Source organism: Microcebus murinus, chromosome 4, assembly GCF_040939455.1.
Source record: "Microcebus murinus isolate Inina chromosome 4, M.murinus_Inina_mat1.0, whole genome shotgun sequence".
Classification (NCBI taxonomy): domain Eukaryota; kingdom Metazoa; phylum Chordata; class Mammalia; order Primates; family Cheirogaleidae; genus Microcebus; species Microcebus murinus.
The window spans coordinates 79,007,424-79,031,376 of NC_134107.1; positions in this window are offsets into that span (position 1 = coordinate 79,007,424).

A 23,953-nucleotide genomic window follows, 5' to 3' on the forward strand; every position below is an offset into this window, starting at 1 on the left:
TATCTATATTCATATAAATTCCACCTGGTTGGTTTCCAGGATGAAGAAGCTTATCAGTAATCAGGTTGAGAAGCTGACCCATTCTGTAGACATCAGTAAGTCTCTTTCAGCAAGCCACAATGGACCTTCACTGATGACATTGACTAGTTGTACCATGCTCTCCATTACTCAAAATCATCTGGACTGACAGAATTACAGAAAGACCTGTTGAAGTCTCAATTACAGAGCAAGATGCAAAATAACTCCTTACATTGGTATACTTTCCTACAGTGTATAATATATGTCTTAAAGGCCAATTTAGGGTGACCTTTTCAGATTTTTCAGTTTTCAAGGATCTGGAAATCAAGAGGTGCAAGTGCAGTGGCCTTTCCTTAAAATTATACCTAATAATGTACCTAATAATGTAATAATATAATTTTTATATAATATAATTTATAGTATAATGTATAATATAATTATACCTAATAATGTAATATAATTTCTTTCTTCCTGTTCCTAGTCTCGGGCTTAGTGGGTTTGGAGGTACTAGTGCTCCAGAAAAATAGTAATTTCTCTAGAAAACACAGCCTTGACTATCTTCATTTTAGAAGCTGAGATTGCCCACAGACGATTTTACCCTTCTCATGCTACCAAATCAGCATGCCTCTGAACCACTATATGGATCAGGATGTTTGATCCCTACAACCTAGAGTAATTTAGATGGCTGCATAATGTAGCATGTAGGACTATGTATGGAAAATGGAGAGTCACTTGGGTATAACTCAGTATTCCTGTGTTCAGTAATAAAGATTAATAAGAAGCAGAAATAGCCTTCTGAAGTTAGGTCCTATAAGGACTTGGAAATTATAGTGTTAGATATTTGAGTCATCCCTTTAGAAAAGAAAAATATAAAATAATTGTTAGCAGTGTTGGCAGAGGGCAGAGGAAGATAGAATATGAAGTATAAAAAGTAAGCAATGATTACTGATGTAGGTCTTATTACCAGCTAGGAAGTGTGGACTGTAGTAGCTCTGTTTTATGTTCACTAATTTTGTTACCCTCTTTTTATTCTACAGATGTATATACCGATACAATTGGTCATTAATTTTTATTCTTATAACCATGCCCTGCTATAATATGGTGGCTGATGAGACATTGCATTTTTCCTTCCTGGGAAAATAGGCATTTCTTCATCTTAATGAATTATAGGAATGTTATCTAGTGATGAATGTTGAGTGTCAAAAGCACTAGTGTACCCACAATTGTTGCTCTCTAGTTTTTTTGGCTCTGTGCCAAGAGGCTAATCTCTATAGAACAATATATGAGCCCCACTTTCTCTTGATTTCTGGAAAAGGACTAACATTATATGAAACTGTGTAAAAGGAAAGAAAGATATGACTGTCCCTTGCTATTTCATGTCCCTCCCCATGGTGGGCTAGTAGTTTGGGCAATGGCTGTACACCTCTACGGCTATGACTCAAGTTCATTAGCCTGTCTTCATTGGCTCCTCTGCCAAATTCTGTTTAGCCCCTTGTTCTATCAGGCCAGTGGTGAGAATGGTGGTCAGGGCTTCCCATTATTAATAGTCCTTGGGTAGTTTACCATCTATTATGGATTTATTGATTCACCCAAACTCTATGATGCGCCCTTTTATTAAATTCTGTTCATGTAGATCCTTTAAGTGTGCTATTGATTTATGCCAGTACTGTGAGCAATGTAAAAAGTCTTTATAATTTTTTCCAACCCTTATATTTTAAGTTTCTATAGGCAAGAGATAATTTTCATACAGTGTAGATATAAACTATAATGAGGTTTTAGAAATTTATGTGGCACAGTTTAATTAATTCTATGCCTCACACTATTGATTTTAAAATGCCATCCTTCATAATGCTGCAGCTAAATAGGTTACTCTTATGTACATATGTAGTATTTAGATTTATTTTATACTGAGACATGCAAAGTAATAACCTTATAAAAAGAGGTACATTTTTAAAAGGAAGAATAATTATATGGAAATATTGCTAAGTTGCTAAGGAACATTTATCATGAGTTAAAAAAAATAACACCCAAAAGCCTCTAGAAACTACAAATATGACTTTCATACTTACGAAGTCATGGTCACATTATTGTTTTTCTAAGAGCACATCACAGAAACTTGTTCAGTCTCCCTTGTGACCTTGTGAAGGAGAGCAAACATGTCCTTTTGTCACCTAAAACATTTTATTCATTTCAAAATGGCCACCATGACACTATGGCTATTTTAAGCTTCCCATTGTTTGTCTAAAATAGATTGTGCTGGCAGAGCGTATGTTCTGAAAATTGTTTGCTTGGTGTGCTCATTACTTCATGTCAACTTTCAGAATGGCAATTTCTAACAATTTCTAAACACTCTTTTCCCAAACAGGTCAAGTGAATGATGCTATTTAAGTATGTGGTTTGTGGACTCTGGGCTGAGAGAGAAAGGGGGAGGCATTAGTCTGTGTGAAAGAGAGGCACATCACACCTGAAGACCATCCCTGCATTATGGTATGAGCCAAGTTTTATAGAATTGTGGGGAGTGAAAATCGGGGATAACGCTAACTAGTTTGCAGTTCTTGTTAAGGTAAGGGGAGAACTTGGCATATAAATTATAGGGAGTTAATTGACATAGGTTAAGTGTGTATGCAGAGAGAGGGGAACACTCCTACACTGCTAGTGGGACTGCAAACTAGTTCAACCTCTGTGGAAAGCAATATGGAGATACCTTAAAGCGATACAAGTGAACCTACCATTTGATCCAGCAATCCCATTACTGGGCATCTACCCAAAAGACACTCTACAAATGACATTCTACAAAAAAGACACCTGCACTCGAATGTTTATAGCAGCACAATTTCATAATTGCAAGGCTGTAGAAACAGCCCAAGTGCCCATCAATCCAAGAATGGATTAATAAAATGTGGTATATGTATACCATGGAGTACTATTCAGCTCTAAGAAACAACGGTGACATAGCACATCTTATATTTTCCTGGTTAGAGCTGAAACCCATACTATTAAGTGAAGTTTCCCAAGAATGGAAAAACAAGCACCACATACACTCACCAGCAAATTGGTATTAACTGAACAGCACCTAAGTGGTCATATAGGTACTACAGTAATAGGGTATTGGGCAGGGGGGAGGGGGGCGGGTATATACATATATAATGAGTGAGATGTGCATCATCTGGGGGATGGTCATGCTGGAGACTCAGACTTGTGGGGGGAGGGGGGTAATGGGCATTTATTGAAACCTTAAAATCTTTACCCCCATAATATGCCGAAATAAAAAAAAAATAAAAAATAAAAATAAATTAAGATTATCTGAAGCTAAAAAAAAAAAACAAAAAAAAAAACGGACACCATAGGCCAAAGAATGAGTTTCTGTTCACTCTACCTTATATTCCATACTGTAGAAATAATGTCCTATAAAGCAAATTTCATTATGACACTAATTTGCTTGATGGCATCATTTTAAAATATATCTTCTTTGTGGCTTTTTATTGTTGATGGAATCAAGTTCAATTCTCATCCTAGCTCTCTCATCTTATTTTCCAATAGTCCTTTCTGATGTGGCCCGATTACAGGACAGGGGATGAACACAGAACATAAAATAACTCAAACGCGACAATGACTCAAGTGGCCAATGCACCGATCGCTTTATCTTTATGCCCCCCAAGACCCAAGGTTAGTTCCTTGTACGTGAGCATCTGAACATAGCAGTGATATCAGTTAATTTCAGAGTTTTTTCAAAAGGGAACAATTTCCCATGGTCGCAAACCTCTAATGGTTACTAAAGTTAAGGTGCTGGACAGAGCTCAAAAGCCAAGGCTGAGATAGACAACATAAAATAATGCAGCCATTTGAAGTGCTGCTTGGTCTCAATCCCAGGCAGCAGCTCATTCCTTGCCCCCACGGTCGTGTCTGTCTTAGGTCTTCCCCCCCATGGGGGGGAGTCTTACCCATCATTCACTACTAACCGTCAATCGGGGGCCAGTTCTTGGGAGAGTTCTTCTTGTTCTTGTTCTCATGGCCTCCAGACTCCCACCACGGGGCCCTCCATGTGGGAGTTGGGAGCATTTGCTTATGTGCAACAACTCAGGCCTCTTATCATGTCACAAGGCAGCAACCGTGCCTAAAGAAAATGCTGACTACTGCTGCTTCAGGCAGCACATATAGACTATAGTGAATGATTAGTATAAGGCATAACACCAGAATCAGCCCCCAACACCTTTACACATATCTTCTAGATGTGTGGTTTTCCATTACTACTCTAGTGTACCTTAAATGTTTTACTATTTTAATAGACATATAAAATCTACTTTCGTTTCAAACTGTGTACTGAGCCGAATTGCTCATGCAATGTGTGTAAATCAGCATTTGGTTTGTAGCATGCAAAATTTAAGTCACAGAGCCAAGGAATGATCAGAATTGACTGGAATGTATGAGACTTTGACTACAAAAGGGTATAAATCCCTGCTGTGATCATAGTGAACATATGAACAGAACTTCATATGTCTTTATGACATTCTTCTCCCAATTTTCTTTGCTGCAATGTGAGTCTAATGCCTACTCCTTACTGTCCATACAAACTAAATTCACACCTTTATAGGGAAGTCTGATTCTTCTGATAAAATGTTTGTTACCTTCTCTGTTCTCTCAATTAGTTCTTCATGGGCCATTAGCTCAGGTATCTGATTATGTTACGATTCATTTCTTTAAGCTCTAGCAAGTAAACTTCTTCAGGGTAGGACTACAATGAATATCTTCAGTCTTAGCACCTGAAAAAATAGTTTATGTCCTTGTGGATGCTCCCAAAATATTTAAGAAGATAGTCATTCTAAACTGGAATCAGAAATCTAAATCCATGTGTACTTTAAGATGAAAGCTGCACACTAAAAATCACAAAATAAGCTTAGATTCCAGGTTACAAGTTATCTACTGGTGGCTTCTATATGTTCTGCCCTGCATCAAGATGTATGTATTAGAGATAATTTTATTTAAAGAAAGGGTCAAAGCTTTTGAGTATGCCTTATTTATGAAATGAATGAAGGAGGAAATCGAGAAGGCTAGAGCTTGAGTTCCACCTTTGCCATTATCTTTCTGGGGGACCTTGGAAGGAACAATTGCAAGAACACGAAATTCCAGTAACAGCAGTGTATTAACACCATCAGCAATAATTACAACAGGTGGAATGGAATTTGTACTATGTGCTTCAAACTGTCAAGCATATAAACTACCTAAACATTTATTCAACTATAAAATAAAGAAATTATTAAACATAGTAGGCAGAACATTCTCAGTTTTTGTATGCTCTATCAAAAATCTTTTTGAGTATAACGGTTTTTTAAATTATTAAGTTATAGACACTTTGGGGAAAAGCTAAGGAGATAATATGAGAAATGACTTTCAAATTTGGGGAAATGATGAGTAGTAGCTAACCCAGCACAGCAGAGAAAGCCGAAATCGAAAAGTTGGCACAGGCAAAAGCCAGCAATAAGCAAACTTATTTTTGTTGCAAAACCATGAAAAGTCTTGGAAAGTAGAGACAACAGTTCACTCACAATGTGGGGATAAGGGAATGGGGAGTGAAACAAGGAAGAATATTTTGAACTGTTAAAAAAAGCACTTAGATCATGTTTTTATTTCAGCATATTATGAGGGTAAAAATGTTTAGGTTATGTATATTGCCTGTGCCTCACCTGAGTCAGAGCTTCAAGTGTGTCTATCCCAAAGATGGTGCATACTCATTAGGCGTGAACATATCCATCCCCTCCTTCCCCCCTCACCTGCCCGACGCCCAGTGAATGTTATTACTATGTTTGCATGTAAGTGTTAATCGGTTAATACCAATTTGATGGTGAGTACATGTGGTGCTTGTTTCTCCATTCTTGTGATACTTCACTTAGTAGAATGGGCTCCAGCTCTATCCATGATAATACAGGAGGTGCTAGATCACCATTGTTCTATGTGGCTTTGTAGAACTCCATAGTACATATATACCACATTTTATTAATTCATTCATGGATTGATGGGCACTTGGGTTGTTTCCACATCTTTGCAATTGTGAATTATGCTGCTATAAACATTCTAGTGTAGATGTCTTCTTTATAGAATATCTTTTTTTCCGTTGGGTAGATGCCCAGTACTGGAATTGCTGGGTCAAATGGTAGTTCTACTTTTAGTTCTTTGAGGTGTCTCCATATTGCTTTCCACAGAAGTTGTACTACTTTTCAGTCCCACCAGCAGTGTGTGAGACTTACTATCTCTCCACATCCATGCCAACATTTATTGTTTTGGGAATTTTTGATAAAAGCTATTCTCATTGGAGATAAGTAACATATTATTATGGTTTTGGTTTGCATTTCCCTGATGATTAGAGATGTTGAGTATTTTTTCATATGTTTATTGGCCATTAGTCCATCTTCTTTTGAAAAGTTTCTGTTCATGTCCTTTGCTAACTTTTTAATAGGGTTGTTTAATTTTTTTCTTACTGATTTTGAATTCTATATAGATTCTAGTTATTAGACCTTTATTGGATGTATAGCATGTGAATATTTTCTCCCATTCTGTAGGTTGTCTGTCTGTTCTCGTGATAGTTTCCTTGGCTGTGCAGAAGCTTTTTAATTTGATCAGGTCCCATTTATTTATTTTTGTTGTTGCTGTGATTACCTTTGGTATCTTATTCATAAATTCTTTGCCTATGGCAATGTCTATAAGAATTTTCCAACATTTTCTTCTAGAATTCTTATAGTTTGATGCCTTAGGTTTAAGTCTATTATCCACTATGAGTTGATTTTTATGAGAGGTGAGAGATGTGGATTCTGTTTCAGTCTTCTACCTGTGGCTATCCAGTTTTCCCAGCATCATTTATTGAACAAGGATTATTTTTTTTCAGTATGTGTTTTTGTCTGCTTTGTCCAAAGATTAGATGCCTTTATGAGGTTGTTTTTTTATATGTGGGTTCTCAGTCCTATTTCATTGGTCTATGTCTCTGTTCTTTTGCCAGTACAATGATGTTTTAGTTACTATAGCTTTGTGTAGTATAGCTTGAAGTCTGATAAGTTGATGACTCCTAATTTGTTCTTTTTTTGTTGAACATATCATTTTTAACTCCATATAGCAAGGTGACCATCCCTCCTCTAGTTTGACAGGAAAACAGTCTACTCTATGGAAAATTAAAACTAATAACTTCTAGACTTGAACATGTTGAGCAAAGTTAAGAGAGCTTGAGGGTATGTGAAGATATATTAAAACAGGAAGACTAGGTAAATGTCTTCTTCCTAATCTCTGAGACTTCCTCCCACTTCTCTCACTCAGCTTATTATCCTGAGAAGCCAGGCTTATATTAGAGGGAGGAACAGTATGAACCAAAACAAAAAACTTCTAATTCTGGTATATATGGCTAATCAAATAAAATGGTTTGATGTAAAACCCATTCATATTTGGAGTCTTCTCATACTACATATATTCTGATTAATTGTTAAATAAGTCAATCTTACATAGGAGTGGACAGCTAACACATTTGAGGAAATTATCTAAATTTAAAGACAGAGGCCAAGCCAGATGTGTGTGTATATGCATGCAAAACAAAACAGAAAACACTGTGAGGATAGATGGACATTTTGGAGAGAAGAAAACTTTAGAAACAACAAATACAGAATTACCAGCAACTATATTAAGAGAAGATATGGCATCATGCTATATGTATATTTTTAAATGGGACATTCAGAGAATTTAGAACTAGGTATTGGAAATTTGTAGAAGTGCATTTTAGTAGAAATATAATAATTTTTAAGGATTATTTGAGGAAGTTGAGGATCTGACTTAAAAGCTAGAAGAAATGGTGACTAAAGCATAGTAAATTAGAGATTTAAACTGAGAATATCAAAGTATAAAAGATAAAATGGATTGGAAGCTATTATCAAATATATTATCAAAAAATTAAACTTTCCCTGAATAAATGTGACATGTGATTCCAGATTGAAAAGGCCACTGAGGACCCAATGAAATTAATAAAAAGTCACCCATAACAAGTCATATACATGTGCTGTATTAGAACTCTAAAAATAAAGTGGAGCCCCTAAACATTCTAAAAGGGATAATATCTATGCCTATATATAGATATCTTCATATAGATGCATATATACATCTATCCAAGAGAGAACATCAATATAACATCAAAGGATTTGGAACCAGTATAAACAGTACTGTTTGCCAGCTTAAAATTTTACACTGAGACAAACTATTCCAGTGCAGTATAGAGTGAAGATATTTTCAGATATGAACTTGGACATTTTAGCTCCCATGCACATTTTTAAATAGTTTATTGAGATGTTCCACAAAAATGAGACAATAAATTAAGAAAGAGAAAGTTTTATAATTCAATAAATAAAGACTCTAATATTCAAGAGGTTCAAAGAGAAATACCAGGATGATAACTATGTAATAGTCTAGAAAGTTCCCAGTAGAGACCAGTGCAGGCAGATACAATTTTTATGAGGGTTACAGAGAAGAAAAAAAAATCCTATAATTGCTTGATCACCTGGCGACATTGAGAAGATTTTCAGCTCTTTCCAAGAGTTTGGAGAATGAATAAATGCTAGGTATTAAAATAACAATACGAAGCATTTGTGGAGTGCTAACTTATGGCAGGTAACCATGTTGTACATATTAAGTACATATTAAGTGTGTTGTACATATTAATTTACTAAACCTCATAGCAACCATATCAACTTGGTAATTTTATTATCTTTATTTTACAAATGAACAAATCCTAGGAAAAACAAAATAAAATATAATTATACAATGATATATCATAAAAATGCAAACTGAAATATTTAACCAAAAATTATGAAATTGCTAGGATAAAGGCAGGGTAAGGAAAGTGTTTCTGTGTGAGGACAGGGCATAAAATGCAAGAAATATAAATATAAGATCACTTCTGGTTTTCCATAGCAGAAATTCAAAAGATAATGTAAAAATTGTGAAATCAAGAAATAGCATTGCTTAGTTAATAAGCAGGAACTCCCCTAGGGATATATGGGATTGGTGAGGCCTAGTTTATGTAAACAATTTGGTTGAAAATGTGTGGCAAAATTAATGAGCCCATGCCAAATATAGGGATTTGATTTATAAAATATGTAAAGAGGTACATGTTTATATCATAGTGTACAGGTGTCATCTCCTATTCAGGTCTAGGAACCATATTCTGTTCTTTACCAACAAAAATGCCATCCTGACAAATTTCATAGCCCGCTATATGAGAAAAAGATAGCAATACTGTTATCAGTCATAATGCCATGCCTCTTCGGGATCTGTCTGTACTGAAAAACAGATTTTCTCTACAGTAGTTTCGTAATTCCACTCATTTAATGCTGGTTACATTATTGTCTGTTAATATAGCTTTCAAATGACTCTCAGAAGTTGTTAGTGTATTACATTGATGATGATCACAAATGCAAGTTACTCTAGGTAACTAGAGTATGCAGAAGTATGTGAATGATAGTTTCCTCTTTTGTTATATTTACCATTTAAAATTTTATAGTGTAAATGTAGAAAAACACCCTTCCAACCATGAAGAACTCTTGTACTCTTTAGACTATAATCCCTGAATTACTTGGATGGGTTGGCCACATCCCTGAATTCTGTCCACCACCATTGGCAGGAAGGTAAGTGAGGAGAGATGGATGGAAGAAGAAGAGTGGTCCCATTTGTGGAAGGAGTGTTTCTTGTTTAGCACAGCTGAAGACTGACCCTGGAGCATGATGACTCCTCATCCATTAGAGGCCATAGAGGAAACTGATTAGAAGGGCTTGTGGTTCTGTAAAGCAAAAGCCTTGAGAATTCTTGGAGGAGATGGGATAGCCACTCCTGGAGGACTGCCTGACAAATAGTATGGCACTAGTGGGTGGTACCAGCAGCAAGGGTCATACAGGGTAAGTGCCTATCATCACTGCACCCTACTGTTGGGTGCTGTGGCCTGAGCCAGTGGGGTGATGGAACACGGGTGGGTGAGTGGATTCACATCCATTGCACAGGCCTAGTGCATGGCTCTAGACCAAGGGTCAGCAGTGGACTGTGGGTAGCTCAGAATCTGAACTCACTCTGTGTCTGATGTAAATGAAAGTCACCCCAAATCAGCAAGTTGGCACCATTTTGACAGTTCAATCATACATGATCCCAAGAAAGAAATACTTACATAGCCTGGCAGCTGTCATCTGATCATTAGACCACTTTCCTAGAACTAAATCCATGCTTTCCTGATCTAAGGGTGGTGCTCATCTAAAACATGGAAGCAAATACAAAAAGAAACATTTAAAAAGTTAAAATCTTGAGCTGATTTATCTTGGGAATAAGACTAAAGAGAAGGAAGGGGGGTAGAGATAGGGGATAGATATTGTTCATAATAAGCCTTATAATACTATATTACTTTTTAAGTTCTATAGATATATTACTATTACAAATTAAATTTTGAGAAGTGAAAATATAAATGCAGTTTATTTTTAAAGTGTTTTTTTTCCAGCTCCAAACTACTATAGGTATATAAACTTATAGATGAATACATTATAAAATGTTAGAAGAAAATTCAGTTGTTTTTAATTTATCTTTAAATTGACTTGTTCAAATATATCATGATTGGTCTCACAGAATCCCCAAAGTCAGTGACCAACAAAGTGAGACTTTAATGAAAACCAGTCAAAGAAAATAAAGAGGAAAAAGCTTAATATTGTCAGAAGTATAGAGTAAGTTAAGGGCAATATTGGGCCCAAACTGTGGATCCAAGGTTGCTCATCTGTGGTCCCTGTGCCTTCCAGCCCTCTCTTCCCTCGGGCACCTCTGCTAGCTGTCAGTTAAACCCCACTAATGAGGACATTGATAGCAGCTTAAGAAATGCTTCTGTCCCTTGAGTATTTTCATTCTAATAAGGGATATATTATTAGACCAAACTATTTTGAACTCCAATGAACTAGTCTGAAAAAGCACTAATTTTAGTCATTGTCATTGGTAATAACAGTGATATTTTGAGGATTTATAAACTCTTCACCTACCCTCAAGTTTTGGTTAATAGTTGGCTGCCTATTGTGAAACTAACCCAGGTTATATATGGCATTATTAAAAGGGTCATTGTTTTAAGGTTAAAAATGATGCCATCCTGAGTAAAACTGGATATTTCAATTTATATTTATTTGCATGCAGGCTGTCGTGTAGCTACAGTTGTAAGAAGTGTTTTCATTACAAATATTTATTTCAGGGTAACATACAAGCTCCCCTACCGATACACACAGATGTGATGTTAGAACTCATTGAACAAGTCTGGGTAAGAATAGAGCATGATCTCTTGGCTGTGTCTAAGTAAGACTTAACTGTATAAATAATATGTGCATGCACACTTGCAGATACATGCACACTGACATTTCATTTGTTTTGTAATATTAGAGAAAGAATTATTGTTTATATGTGAATTTCAAGAAAATTAAAGTTGACCTTATAACAGAAATAATTTAAGTTGTTCTTAAAAAGTGATTGCCAAGCTATATCACCATTCCTTTATCTTTTAAAATACTAAATCGAACTTTTAAAGTTTTTCAATGATCCACAATTATTGTCATACATGAGTTGACATGATAAATTATAAGTCATGCCCTCTGGTTTTTGTCTATTTGCAAATATTTTAAGTAGTGCTAGAGAACTCTAATTATTTCTTTTTGTTTTTGTCACTTTCTGTCTTTTTATCACTGATAGGCTATCTTGTCTCAATTTTCACTTCTATCAGTATGTTCTCCTCTAGCTGCTATATATTAATATTTTGCATCATTGAGTACATAGTGCTCAATAACTATTTAGTTGAATTAAGCTACGTTGTTCTCAGCTTTTGGACAGTGTTACTGTAAAGAAATAAGTATTTTTAGTGATTAAGACCCATGCTTTTTTTATATACTTTTATCATATGAACTATTAAACATTAATGGATCTATTTTCAAAGTAACTCACCACTGAGGGTTTAAGATACTGGCAATAAAAATTCAGTTCTGGTCAGTATGAGAGTCCAACTAACCAGTGATACTTGGCTATTCTTTCTGTGAGTAGCTGAATGTTGTCATGCAAAATGTTGAATGTTGTGGAGACTGACAGTATTTATAAGAGGATTTGAAGCTATCCCTTCATAATCCACAGGATGAGCTTCTGCCTTAAAATTGCTATAATCCAAAGAATTTCTGGCCCATAAACAGCAAATGTCTGACACCATAGAAGTTGATAGTTAACACTGATCTTTTCATTTCCTTCTATTGTCATCACAGCCCCTCCCTTCAAAGTAAATTTTCTTTTGAATATCTATTTTAATGCTTATTTCCCACCCCATCATGGGGTAAGCAATTGCACATAGAAATGGGAAAACTAGAAGGTGAGACCATGTTTATGGTAGTATATTTCATGGCCTCATATTTTAAAGATCCCTGAAAGTCTTATCTCCAAGCAATCAAGGCAGTCAAGTTTGACTTTATGGTTACCCTAGGCATAGCTCTTTCATGGATTAAATAGTGCTTTTGTCAAATTGACATTTTCTGTTTCAGTGATACAATGTGCACATTTAGGCTTGTATTCAAAATGGAAATTGGACTTCAGTACATTAAAAATAAGGTCCAGGAACACTAATAGCCACATTTATGACTTTGAATAATTTCTGGTTATAGTTCTAGAATAACAGTACTGGGAATATGTGCGAAGAAAGCAAAATATTGTTTTACCAGAAGGAATGATGACATCAATCTTAATCTGAATGACTATTTAAAAAGGTTAGTAACACAAGTTCTGTGGAAGGGCAAATTTCATGTGGAAGATCATGTTTCCACATGAATCTGCATATCAACTGGGGGAATTCTCGAACACATTTATAATGGATGCTTGTTTAGTCTAAAACTCTGAAAAACAGAGACAGTATTCGATTCATATTTTGTCTCCAGAATCCAGATGATCCCTGATAACACTGCACTAAGTATTTGTTGAACTGAACAAGTATGTTTCTTTGAATGCTAAGATACTAATTGACAAAAATCCAATTGGTTCAGGTGACATACTATTTTGATAAGTGCTTTAGTACGTTTGTGCTGCTATAAAAAATATCCTGAAACTGGGTAGTTTAAAAATGAGAAATTTATTTTTCACAGTTGTTGAGGCTGGGAAGTCCTTGATTATTCAAGGTGCTGGCATGTTCATTTATCTGGGAAGTACTGCACAAAACAGATGAGAGAAATGCTGCATTCTCACATGGCAAAAGGTGGAAGAGCAAGCTGTCGTGATGCTGCATGAAGACTCTTTTATAAAGGCCTTAATTCTTTTCAGGAGGGAATGTCCTAATCACTTCTTAAAGGCCCCACTGCTTAATACTAATACTCTCACACTTGGAAATACCTGAATTTTGGAGAGGACACATTCAAGCCATAGCAGTGAATTTTTTTAACTTCTGTTTACTGAAGCAGTTTTTATTTGATTGATACACACTATGTTACATGATTATGCTATAAATACATTTCTTTTGTAAGAACTACAGAGCTTTATGCCTACTTATGAAAATTACATATCAAGCATTAGAGCAGCAAAATGCTGATGTCTAAATTGAAATTCAATGAGATTTTTTTTTGTCTGAAGTTTGAAAAAGCAGTCCAGAGAATGAGGAATAAGAAGCAAAAAGGTACAAATGGAAAATAGACAAGAATGCTGAGTCCTGAAGTAAACTCTATCACAAAAAGCATGACAAAGATAACCTGGATTCCCAAGCTACTTAGTATTCTGAACAAGCTTTGAAGAAGCTGACAGCATTTATAAGTCTCTGGAAAAGCTCTTCAAATCTTGGGAGCTCAATTTAGTTACTGTTTTTGGATTCCCTATGAGATCCGATTGATTGATTTCTATTTTCATGTGAGGAAAGGAAAAATAATCTTTCTGCTTATATTAATAGTGAACTTTCCATAATTTAGAGTATACAGAGGGAGTTTATTCCCTAGTTTCAAAAGAATCAAACATGTCTAAAGAATATAATTTATCTTATTTTTTATGATGGTTCTAGTGAAATATGATTTATATACCATTAACTTCACATTTAAAATACAGAGTTCAGTGGTTTTCAGTGGATTCAAAGTTGTGTAACCATCATCACAATCAATATTAGAAAACTTTCATCATCTCCCCCAAAGTCTCCCCACTGCACTCTTTAGTACTCACATACTATTTTCTCCTTTCCTTGTAGTCAACCACTAACTTTCTCTACTGATTTGCCTATCCTGGACTTTACACATAAATTTAATCATATATAATCATTTTTCACTGGCTTCTTAGCAAAATGTTTTCAAGGGACATCTATGTTGTGGCTTGTATCAGTACTTTATTTCTTTTATTAGCAAATAATTTTTATTGTGTTGATATGTCTTGTTTATGCATTCATCAGTTGATAGACTTCAAAGTTGTTTCCACCCTTTAGCTTTTAACAGTGATGTTTCTATGAACACTCATGTACAAGTTTTTGTGTGGATCTATGTTTACATTTCTTTTGGGAGTGGGGGTAGTAAGTCTACTTTTAGTCTTTTGAGGACCTGTCAGACTGTTCACCAATGTGAATGCACCGTTTTAGATTTTTGCTAATGGTGTGTGAGGATTCCAGTTTCCATTTCCTCCACATTCTTGCCAACATTTGTCATAACTGTCTTTTTAATTATAGTTATCTTAGTGAATGTGAAGTTTTTCCTCATAGTGGCATTTATGCGCATTTCCCTAATGGCTAGTAATATTGGACATTTTTTTAGTGTGTTGGCCATTTGTATTGAAGAGAACAAATGGCCAACATTAAAAAAACACATTTCTTTGAAGAAATGCCTTTTCATTCCATTGGCCATTTTTTCGTTGGATAATTTGTGATTTTATTGTTGAGTTCTAAGTGTTCTTTCTGTAGTCTAGATATAAGTCATTAATAAATGTAAAATTTGTATTTTTTCATTCTGTGAATTGTCTTTTTACTATCATGACAGTGTCCTTTGAAGTACACAAGTTTAGAATTTTGATGAATTTTAATTTATATATTTTCTTCTTTGCTACTTGTAATTTTGGTGCCATAACTAATCATTGCCTAATCCAAGGTCATGAAGGCTTAAATATTTGTGTTAAGGCAAGTGTTTAGTTTCTTGGTATAAAGTGCAGAAAAGTTATGATATCTCTACTACATAGCCTCAAGAAAAATGAGAGGCAAGTAACTATTTCTTGGCATTTTTTGAGTGACTGAGATAGTTGTAGGATGCAATGCAAAATACACACAATTATAATATTAGACAAATACATACTTACATAATCTGTCCTTATACAGCATACACACACACACACAAACACAGTTATTTCCATTCAACTAAGAACTTTAGGCAAGACCTGCACTTACCATTTAAATGACTTGGTTCTGAAAGATGGTATTTTCTTTAATTTTTGCTTTAACTAATTCACATTGGGTTTAATTACTTGGAACAAAAGAGCCCTGGATGATTAATATGCATATCAAATATTCACAAATTATCTAGCCTGTGAACATCAAGTTTCTTTGTGATCCACTTAGAAGAGTAACCTGAACTCTAACTTCTAATGCATATATACAAGTTTGTTCGTATTCGACAATTTCTGTTTCTTAATGAACATGTTTGAAAAATTACCCTGATTTGATTAATACACATCGTATGCCTATATCAAAACATCACATGTACCCTATAAATATATCCAACTATGAGGTACCCATGATAAAATTAAAAATAAAATTTTAAATCTATCCTGGTTGTCATCTATCATAATGGTTAGCAATTCTGCTTTGGAATACCATAGAGCCTTGCAAATCATTTCTTACGGTCTTGTAACTCATTTGTCTAGTCTACTGCTGCTATTACCTCTCCCTTAAATGTGGTATTGGTACTATTTCTTGATTCTTCACATATATCCAATACCAATCTGTAAGAGTTAGCCAAATTCTTCTGAAGCCTTGGAGAAACAGAAATAAAATTTCATGTAGAGAGAAAAAGAAAAAAAACGTAAAGACTTCTGTTTAATAGATTCTAGAATTCATAAGCTACAAATCTCAGCAGATGTCTTACTAACCTTCTTCCCTGGTTAATCCAGTCTGTCATTGTAATTCAGGATGGCATACTAGTATCATGTACTTTATTCCCAGGCTTATAGTCCAGGCCCAGAGCTCCCTTTTGTTTCATTAAACTGACATGAAATGGAATTTTTCTTTAGCTCTAGTCTTACGCTATACTTCTGTCAAATGTTGTCAGATGGAGTTGTAAAAGATCAAAAATCTTTTATAATCTCACCCACAATATTTCAGTTCAACCATGGCAGAATATCTTCACTTTAGCATATCACTTTGCTTTTACCTTTTCCTAAAAAAAAAAAAAAAAAAAAAAATCCCCTAAAAATACTTGAGAATTGCTCAATTTTCTCATTTTAAATCTATACAAACATTTACCCAAATCAAGAAGAAAAAGAAAAATATATGTACCATACTTTTAGCATTCCTAGAAATGAGAGAATACCAATACCTTCGAATTACCTGAAAGTAGGGAAATTTCAAGACAATGGGCCCAGTGAATGTAAGAAGGAAGAATATAAGATTCCAATGAAAAAGAGAAGGTAGGCATGGAGGAATAAGATGAAACACAGACATAATGCCAGAAACAGAAAATCTAATACTAAGCACAAACCTAATGAGCACATTTTTTTGTATTAAGTAGGGTACGGTTTGAAATTGGTGGGGAGTATTGTCTTTAAGGAACCATAGATTCTGGGTATAATCAGGTAAAGAGTACGTGTGATTAACCATGGAAAAATAGCATTGTAGGGGAAGAAGGAAATATGAAACAAAAACTTCATAATTCTAAAAAAATAAAAAGATAAACAGAAAACATGCCTAATCCCTACCACCACGACCAAGTATCTTTTACGAAAGAAAATGTGCTTCCTCTAATCAAGACAAGGAGGCACTTATAAAGTACGAATCCTTTTCACAGATGCTTAAATATAGGAGATATAAAAAGAAAAAAAATGAATGTCTTACAAAGTTACTGTAAATAGAAAATGTAAATGCAATATTATAGCTTATATTTTATTCAAAAATTAACTATCAGAAAAAATAGTAATACAACTCTTCAAATGGAATTATATCTTGTCATAGGAGCCATTTTAGATATGAAAAAAATCTTAAGCTAGACATTCAAAAATTAAAACCGTATGGGTTAAAAATTACAAAAATTTAATCATAGTTGTTTGTTTAAACTCAGGAAAGAAATATAAGAAAAAGGGCTGAATCATATGAGAAATAAAGATTAAAGACCAAGATATCCAAGCAAGAATATACTGGTATGAACATTTAATAGGGAAATAAGGAATATTAAAAGTAGAAAATTAAATGGGAGAATACATATAATTCAAGAAAAGAGTGAAAGGAGGTAAGTTGAACTGGGGGACATTGTACAGAAGATCCAGCATACAAACATTGGAGTACCTGAATAGAAAAACAAAACTAAACGTAACAGGGGAAATAAAACTCTCTATAGTATAATCCAAGGACACTTTCTTGAGCTGAGACTGAAACTACACGTTGATGCAGGGCTCATAGGTACCTCATAGTCTTGACAAGCACAATCAATCTGAGATATATTCTAGTTAAAAGTATTGACATTTAAAATTTGGAAAAAGAAAATCCTTAGGACTTCCAGACAATAAGATCAAATAACTAACAAGAAAAAAATATTGATCTTTCTCAAAAAATGTACAAAGCCAGGCAACAGTGAAGGAACACTTTTTAAGAAATGTATGAAAGAAAATATGAAGCAGGGATTTCATATTATGCCAAACTGTCCTTAAAGTACAAGAACATAGAAAACCAGTTGAGACATCTGAGAACTCCAGAGTACACTGGGCATAGGTGCTGTTTCTGAGAATTCTGCTAGAGGATCAATGCCATCCCAACCACAGATACCTGGAGAAACTTTAAAGAAAAGATACTGAATCATTTATCACTTCAAATTGTAAATCAAGACCCAATTAAGGGTGGTAACATAAATAAAAGAATATGTCAATATTATATGGTTTGACAAATAGAAAAAACTAAAATGAGAAGAGAAGAGTAAGAAAAAAAGGAAAAGTGACTCAATTCATTGACTACTGGGCAGGTTAGGTGTGGGAGTCAAAGGATACCATTTAATATTGACAGAAAAGCAATGAAAGTTTGAATTAAATGTGGGTGTAAATACAAAGATAACCATTAATACCAATATGTCAAGTCATGGAAACCTAAAAAGATATATATCATAGAAAACAGAAAATATACAATTGAAAACTTTTATAAAAAATTTGTTCTTAAAGTGTTTGTGTCATAGGATTGAATAAGCAGGTTGATATTTTTGGGAGCTGCACTTTTTATAAGCTACAGAATAGATTATATAACTCACTACAGTTTGAGAATCCCTGCTGAACAAAATGTAAATTAAGAAAGACAATTTTTTTTTTTTTTTACAAAAAGTCATAAAGAGAGCTGACAAGGGGCACCTGGCACTTGCCTCCTCCACAAAGAGTGACAATAAAATTTAAAAATACATAAAAATTCCTCTTGTAAATACAAAATGTCTGTTCTGGAATGCTGAGATCATAAATTTCAAATTTCATTATAGTGATCAAATCAATAGTTGTCAAAATCAAATATACCTCATTTCAAATCCTGCTGAATGTTATTCAAGTGTATCAAGTTGGGCCACTTTTCTCTATACCTACTGCCCATTTATTCAGGTCCTCATCATGTCTGCCTTTGACTCTTAAAGCTTCCCTTCTAGTAATTATTAATATTCCTCCCCAAGTTATTATATTTAAATAAAAATATCCTGTTTCTCATTTTAAAAGCTCTTTAATTATATGTTGACTATATTTTTAAAATTTAAAAATAAAGACATCCCTTTTCTACTGAACAAAATCCAGCCATAGGCTATCACTCATCAATGCCTTCTGTACATCTAACTTTTTGCTTAACTTTTACCTTCACATGGCTACATCAGTGTTATTTTAATTTGCAGCTCTGAACCTTCTTATATGCTACTGTCATTACCTAGAATATCTTCTCACCTCTTTTTTTATTTCATGCAAACTTTTACTCATTCTTTAAGACCCAGCCCAAATAGCCCATCAACAGAAAGGCCCTCTCTGACCCCACAACACTTTTTCTATTTATGTTAATAACTGTAACAGCATTGCCTCAATTGTGGTTTATTTATCTCTTTTGATGATTCTATTTCTCACTAAATTGTAAGTCTCTTTTGTACAGATAGTGCTTAGCTTATATTTTGTGTTTAATACTTAAAACTTGTTAAGGAGAGGGCAAAGAGATGGAAAGGCAGACAGAAGAAGAGAGAAATGATAGGCTTAGGACCAAAGAATTAGTCCAATGATCAATTATGTTCTTATTTTTATATCTCATAAACATTACCAGTACATCCTTCGTCTTTATATTTGCTCTTCACTGGTTAAGGAAACTATTCTTTGGTCTATCTACCATGTGGCAGGGATAGCCCAATCCATTTCTTCTCCATACTTATCAGATAGGATGGAGAAGTAAATCCAGAACCCTTTTGTAGAAAATAATCTGAGAGTAAACCACATCATATTATCATGGGATATTTACTACTAATTGATATTGGAATTAGCTTTTTCCCCCTCATTTCTATCTAATTAAAAAATAAAGTGTTCTTATTCATAATGTGTGTTTGATCCCTTTTGTCAACTTAGTAAAAAAAATATTTAGACTGAGTGAAATTTCCCTTAATATAATTACTAAGCTTCCCATATTCCAGCATGGGCATGCCCACGACCAACCTTTGAAGAATACCGTATTTAATAGAGTTTAATTATAGCTACTACTTACAAATCTCTCTGTAAAAAGTATTTATTACTTTTAAATTGGTAAGAAAAACATTTTATTTTAAGATATTTTTTGTGCTCACTTGGTTTACTGTATTTCCTAGATTTAGGACCGATGCTTAATTCTACATACATTCCAGTCTCCTGCAACACAGTACCAATCTAGCAACAGAAAAAAATAAAAGTTTTCTGCCTGCAAGCCAAGCAGTCAAAATGTTAACAAGGATCTTTGATTCCATAAATAAGAGTTTCCTTACTAGAGGTAAAATTTCTAGAAACTCCTGCTGTGTAAGCTAGAAGGCTTCAAGCGGAGCTCTTTTTTTAGCAGCAAGTTGCCCTTAGATAAATTATACTGATGACTAAGTAAAACCCAGGTAATGTGAGACCAGAGTATAGCTAACATTCCTCACGTCATGCACCATTATCAGACTCAATGAAGCAAACCTTTGGAGATCAAAGAATAAACCTTGTCCTCACTGCTTTTTGCTGTGCTGAAAATTTTAACTGCTGGTTGGTCTATTTTTAACTTATTTAAATGGAGCCAACTGCTTCCTGGCTCAGAGGGTGCTGAGCTGAGAAACTACCGCCTGGCTTGTATGGTTTGTATCATCTAAGAACCTAATGCCCTAGATTTCACAAGGCAGACCCTGTTTCAGGACTTACAGGTTTAAGACCTGATTTGTATTCCCTGGCTCCAAGGGAAATTAACTTGAAACCAATATAGTTGGAGAGAGAATTCATATTAAGTGACATTCGATTGAAAGGATTGAATAACAGTTGGAATGTAGTCCTAACATGATAGACCATACTAGATTCTTGACTGGAAAGGAACAGGATAAACAAATTTTTAATTAAAAATAGCAAAAAATAGCAATTAGACAACACTGCATATTATGTATTAATTGTGGGGTTATGTTGTGATTAAGATTTATTATGGATGAAAGAACTGGTTTGCTGTTTTGGCTAGTTACACATCCTCAGAGGGTCTAAACTCTGGGAAAATTCCCTGTTGGAACAGAGAACTGCCTACTATAAGCTCAGACTTGAAGGAAGAAGCAGACCAATCCAGGCTGGGAGTTAATCAAAGATTTATTCAGGGAGAATCTATACATAATGCAGTCTTGAGTGGCAGCAAGATAAGGTGTATCTCGGTTTGCAATGCATGCCTATCTAGCCTTTTATACCAGGAAAAGAGAAAGGGCGGGGGGGGGGGATGTCACTAATGAGTTAAGCCATCTGGTGGCTTTCTTAATCTATTTACCCTTTGCATAAGGCAATCATTTGTGTTTCCAGCAATCAGGGCAACATTCCTAAAGTGAGAGGGCGGGATCCTCTGAGCAGCAGCAATTATCCTGGCACTTGTATGTTTCCTTCAGTCACTGTGTCCTAAAACTCACTTCATGGTCTCATACCCAGAAATATTTTCACACCACTCTACTCTTTGTGACCTGCATTATATTTTAACACAGCCCATTCTATGAGAGTCCCTGACTGCCACTAGGGGCTCTATGGTGTGAATGGAGGTCTAACTTGTAAACTTGGTGCCACATTGCAAAATGAGTCCACAACAATAGAGACATCTATAGGAAAAAAGGAAAAGAAAATGATAATTAACAAGTATTTTTATTTTTAAAGTGTTTAAATAAATTTGACAGTCACTTTTAATGACAGGGCAGGATCACTTACAGCATGTATACATGTTGCCATGTGATGCACTACAGTGATGATATTACCACTCTTCTTTGGAATACCTGCTTATAACATTCTCTTCTGTTGATAGCATGGGTTCCACCTTATGCCACAATTAAGATGTCTAGGGCCATGTTATCTTGTAAAACTGTCTTTTTTTTACGAGATCTGTTTCTGTGTTCAATGCTAAAATGTCCTGTCTACTGTCCTTGGGAGTTTGGTGAAAATGATAAATGTCTTTATGGGCTAGCAAATTTTTATACTTACTTGAGAAATAAAGAGGGCAGCCAAATGATCATACCAAAAGAAGACAGATCTCCCCATCTGGTTCTGAAGTGCGAGTGATTGGCAGCAGTATTAATTTTATTCCATATTTGTCCCATTGCTCAGGGGAACCCAGGGGTACAACAGTGCCCTATCCATCTAAGGGTAACAAGGGCCACAGGCTTATGTCGCACAACCATTGTGTTTCATTGGAGGCCACCCACATATGCCTGGTCATCTTCCAGTAGGGGCATACCAATAGCAAGGTAATTGTGACATTACAGGCAAAATGAGACACTTCGTTCATGTATGGAGTGGTCTTTGGAATTTCCTTTTTTCTTTTTGGCTATTCTTTAGTTTCTAGTAGAAAGGGGCAACTAGATTCTTTATATAGATTCAAGTGGGGTTATTTACATAAATTTATTTCAGACTTGTATACATTTGTTAGTAACTCTTATACTAGTTTTTGGACTATTTCAGACTTATTAAAAAATTGTATATTTTTGGCATTCAATGAGAATGGGAAGCAGTGTCCCCTGTTTGATCAAGTGTCACTGTTGGGCCATTTGGTGCCGTCTTACCTTGTAACATCTATGGTATTTAGAGTACTCATATGTTTTTGTTTCCCCCAAATAGATGATCACAATGCAGCCAATTCAGTTTTCTGTGAGGCGGATACGACCACAGCAGACCAGAAACTCCAGACAGTGGTGTCTGTCCACAAACTCAACAAGCTGATGTGTTTCTCATTTGGTCCTTGAACGTGCTTTTTTCTGCTATTTGAGTATCTGCCTTGTTGCTTGTGAGATACAGGGTAGATGGAATTTCTATAGGACTTCATTGTGTCATGCCCAATCTTGTATATCATGTCCTTTCAAGTAGGTTCTTTGATCAAAATCTATCCTCTGGGGCTTGTCATGCATAACAATTTTTTTAAGTCTCAAATTGTGTCTTGTTGGTTAGTCCTATGACAGGGGAAGGGCATACAACTGGTGTATACTTTATTCCCTCACTTACAGGTAATGGATCAATATCATATATCTTGCATTCTCTGACAGGTGCCAAGTCCCTGTGTGTCTGTCCATATAGCTTAGGCAAGGCCCTAGGCATCTCAAGGAACAGGCTAGATACTATTTTATTGTCTGCTATATGTGATTTAAATTTTACAGGCACACCAATGTCCTGAGCAACTTTTTATTTTACCTTTGTTTGTTTATACCCACTTCATTTATGAATCCACAGTGCTATGTAGTCTGCCTGGAGGGCCATAGCACATATTTTGGGGAGGATATCTGCTTCCTGATTGCCTGGTGGTAACACAGGGTGTGGGCTGCTACATGGTACTCTTGCAGGGTTTTGAGGCCTGTCCAGTATGTCTTGCTACATTTCCTGTCCCCAAGTGAGCTTTCCATGAGTATGTACTCCTCCTTTGCCCATTGCACAATCTAAAGAAATGATGCTTTTGTGATGGCTCAACTATAAGTGCTCAGTATCAAGGCCAAAGTTCATGTATGAGTACCATCCACACAGCCCACAATTCTGCCCACTTGCTGTTCTGGCATTTCCTAAACTTAATTCAAATTGTATCTGTCTCAGGATGGAATGCTACTATTGTTGGTTAGGAAAGATTGCTTTTGCTGAACCTATCTGTATACCATGCCCCTAAAGAGATGCCCCCCCTGCCCTTTTTTCCCCCTTACCATCAGTGGTACCATCTCAGGAATCTAGGATACCACAGGTTCCAGGACATGATACAGGTATGGCCCTGGGAACAGCTGCATTTCCTCTGAAGGCAGGTTTGTAGGTAGTGAGCTGTGTTGTTGGAGGCCAAAAATTTTGCCTGTTGTTCTAGTGTCTGATCCCAGACTTTTCCATTTTTATTTAGACCACATAGGAACCTGAGATATTGAAAGCTTGTTCTTCTTTCACTGTCGTGGGTATAGGGTAGGCCTGGATCTTATCCATTACCCATTTAGGTGTTATTTGATTCTTACCCTACCAGAAGACTTTCAGGAACCTTGTCTTGGTCCCTGGTCCCCGAACCCTGTGGGGGTTCACTGCTCAT